The following is a 4,113-nucleotide window of genomic DNA, read 5'->3' as shown; positions in this document are numbered from 1 at the left end:
ACGGATCAAATTTTAAGAGTTGCCTCGATAATTTATGCAAGGTATTGGAAAGGTGCGAACAAAAGAACCTTTTCCTAAATTGGGAAAAATGTCATTTTATGGTTAACGATGTCATCGTATTAGGACATAAAGTTTCTGCCGCTGGTATAGCGATAGATAGAGCTAAAATTGAGGTAATGACCGGTCTACCAGCACCCAAAACTGTAAAAGACGTGCGAAGTTTTCTCGGACACGCCGGATTTTATAGGAGGTTTATACAAGTTTTAGCAAGATCGCTAGACCTTTAAATAACCTTTTATGCAAGAAAGTAAAGTTCGACTTTACCCCAGAATGCATGAAAGCTTTCGATGATTTAAAAAAATCCCTTATAACTGCCCCCGTCGTTCAAGCCCCCGACTGGAATATCCCCTTCGAGATCATGTGCGATGCGAGTGACTTTGCGCTAGGAGCAGTTTTGGGCCAAAGGAAAGATAAAAAGTTGCATGCCATCTACTATGCCAGTCGTACGCTTGATGAAGCGCAACGGAATTTTGCAACAACAGAAAAAGAACTACTCGCCGTAGTTTATGCATTTGAAAAATTCCGTCAATATCTAATTGGCACACACGTGATAGTTCATACTAACCACGCTGCCATTAAATATTTGATGCAAACCGTAGTTTATGCATTTGAAAAATTCCGTCAATATCTAATTGGCACATACGTGATAGTTCATACTGACCACGCTGCCATTAAATATTTGATGCAAAAGAAAGATGCAAAATCTCGACTCATACGCTGGATTTTACTACTCCAAGAGTTTGATATTGAAATTAAAGATAAACGAGGAGTAGATAATGGAGTCGCTGACCATTTTTCTCGAATCAGAATAGAGGATAACGTCCCTATAGACGATTTCTTCCCAACCGAGAACGTTGCACAAATAGATACATCTTTCGTAGGTCAAATATCTCTCAATTCCGATGAGACATCGATCGATACGAAAGAAAACATATCGATCGATTCAAGTAGTGATACATCGATCGATAACGACAGTATCGCAACACCTCGATTCCCTAGTAACCACAATAACGGTACCTCGTCTATAAAAATAAATATTGACATAACGGTTAACGTTGCTGGTGATAAGATAAATATCACACCTGGTGAAGAATCGCAACGTGAGGTGCACGCAATTGGTAGAAACTCAAAAGATCGACCCTGGTATGCTGACATAGTCAACTATTTGGCAGCCGAATTCGAACCTGAAGAACTCAAGGGATATATGAGGAAGAAATTCTTCAGAGATGTTAGAAGATATCATTGGGACAAACCATACCTCTACAGGCATTGCTCTGATGGGATATACAGACGATGCGTATCCGAAGCCGAAATCCCGGACATTATATACCAATGTCATGGATCTGACTATGCAGGACATTTCGCCACCTACAAAACGGTTTCGAAAATTCTTCAAGCAGGATTCTGGTGGCCGACGACTTTTCGCGATGTCCATGCATTTATAACACAATGCGACAGATGCCAAAGACGAGGAAAAATCAGCAAAAGACACAAAATGGAACATAAGTTCATTCTGGAAGTAGAGGTCTTCGATTGCAGGGGGATAGATTTCATGGGTCCTTTCCCATCCTCATACGGAAACAAATATATACAAGTCGCTGTAGACTACGTATCCAAATGGGTTGAAGCAATAGCTTCCCCAACAAATGACGCATATGTCGTTATTAAGCTTTTCAAGAGCATAATATTTCCACGGTTTGGAGTTCCTAGAATAGTCATCAGTGACGGTGGAACTCATTTCATCAATAAGGTCTTTGATGGATTGCTTAAAAGGAACGATGTTCAACATAGAGTAGCTACACCCTACCACCCGCAAACTAGTGGACAAGTAGAAGTCTCTAATCGGCAAATCAAAGAAATTCTAGAGAAAACTGTAGGAATTTCCAAGAGGGATTGGTCTAGGAAACTAGATAATGCACTTTGGACCTACAGGACCGCCTATAAGACACCGTTGGGAACAACACCATTCCACCTCCTTTATGGCAAATCCTGTCATTTACCAGTCGAACTGGAGCATGAAGCAGCTTGGGCCACTAAACTTCTGAATTTTGATATAAAGCCTGCTGCTGAAAGGAGACTCATCCAGCTTAACGAACTTGATGAAATCAGACATTTAGCCTATGAGAATTTGAAACTATATAAAGAAAGGACTAAAGCGTACCACGATAAGAAGATGTTATCCCGACACTTTGAACCGGATGATCAAGTCCTTCTTTATAACTCTCGGCTAACGTTATTTCCTGGAAAGCTTAGATCTCGTTGGTCCGGACCATTCACAGTAACAGACGTAAAACCCTTCGGAGCCATAACTCTAAAAAGTGATAAAGGCGATGAGTTTACAGTTAACGGCCAACGAGTGAAACATTATTGGGCAAAACCACCAGCGAATCAGCCCATTAATCTAAGAACCCCTGGTAACTAGTTTATTCAGAAAGTCGAGCTAAAGACTTTAAATTTAAGCGCTGAATGGGAGGCAACCCATTTTCAAAAAAAAAAACACAAACAAAAACAAAAACACAACAAAAACCACAAAAATCTATATATATTTTCTTGTAGTTTTAATTATATCTATACCTATTTTATATCTTTTTGTTAGTAAAATATTAGGAGTAATAGAAATTAGGAGTAGTTTATTTGGAGAAATATCGATCGATGTAGCTGTTCTGCCATCGATCGATGCGGCCATATCGAGGGTTTACCTCGTTTAACTCGACATCCGCCTCTTTCTCCTCTCATTCGCAAAACCCTAACGAAATCAAAACCACTCTTTTCTCTCTCGATTCTCGATGGATTTCTTCCGTTTCTCGCCCTAATCCACTCGATTTCTCATTCTCTATCTGTTTAGTTCATTCACTCACCCATCTACAAGGTTTGACTTCGAAATTCTCTTTTATTAGGAATTTTTAGAGTTGAGTTTTGAGATGAACTAGAACTTATGATTAGGCTTGAATTTGGGATGGTTTTGAAGTTTCTAATGATTATCTAGTGTTAGGATTGTGAATCTTATGCTGTTGATACCTTGAAAGTACGATTTGGACTTGAGTTGTTTTTGCAGGTTTCAGAATTCGACATCGATCGACGCGAACTCTATAGCATCGATCGATATCCTTATTATCGACTAACCCTTGATGGCATATATCGATCGATGTCTCACATACATCATCAATCGATATCAAAATATATTGATAACACTATCTCACTCCTACTCTCTTTTTTGTTTGTTTTCAGATGAGCTAAGACGAAGCCGCAGAGAGACGTGAGAGGAGGACGAAGAGGAGATTCGACGAAGCTTGCACCTCCGTACAGCACCGCGACCCTTGGCCTCGTGACGACAAAACACCCATCGCCACAGTCGAGAGGTTCGCAGACCCGAAGAAAGCGGTCAACAGCAAGGAGTGCATCAACCGCGCGCTCACAGATGATTGGGATGACTACGACAGCTTGTTCTACAATGCTTGGCTTGGCGTCTCTAACGAGCCCACACGTTTCATTGACCCATACCTCTTATGGAAGCTACGGATCGAGAAAGACATCGACGAGATGATCACGCAGCTCGGACTTGGCACCATGGCCACTCACGCTTACGATCTCCACGTTGACTTGGTCAGACAGTTTATGGCCACAGTCGAGTTCACGTACAACACCTCGAAGGCGAGGTGGCAGGAGATGGTACACTGTCCTTCTTCGCCACGGGGATTCGATACAGGATCTCCATCCCCGAGCTCTGCCGTATCTACGGTTTCGATGAGACTGCGACTCCGAGCAAGCTCCCACCCTTCCTAGGCCTCAACAGTTTCTAGGAGATCATCGGCATGGGAGCGTGGGACTCAAACTCCGCCACGCAGACAGATATCCGTCACCCTACCCTCCGGTACTTTCTACGGGCTCTTGCAAACACGTTGGTCTGCAAGATGGAGCCCAACAAGGTGAGGATACATGAGCTTACACTACTCTTCTGTGGAGTAAACGGCTTGGTGAACCTGACTCATCTCGATGAGATCGACGACGTGGTGACTCCAAACCTCGGAGCTACTTGGTGGACCTGAAGAAGAA

At 42.3% G+C, this 4,113-nt stretch overlaps 1 pseudogene; it reads left to right on the top strand.

The window, feature by feature from the left end:
• Nucleotides 1-334: 334 nt before the first annotated feature.
• On the top strand, nt 335-3,843 carry LOC106344735 (annotated as a pseudogene).
• The last annotated feature ends 270 nt before the right edge of the window (nt 3,844-4,113 follow it).

The sequence above is a fragment of the Brassica oleracea genome, chromosome C5 (assembly GCF_000695525.1).
Source record: "Brassica oleracea var. oleracea cultivar TO1000 chromosome C5, BOL, whole genome shotgun sequence".
NCBI lineage: Eukaryota > Viridiplantae > Streptophyta > Magnoliopsida > Brassicales > Brassicaceae > Brassica > Brassica oleracea.
Note: the sequence above shows the minus strand (reverse complement) of the source record. Positions and strands in the feature narration are given on the sequence as shown.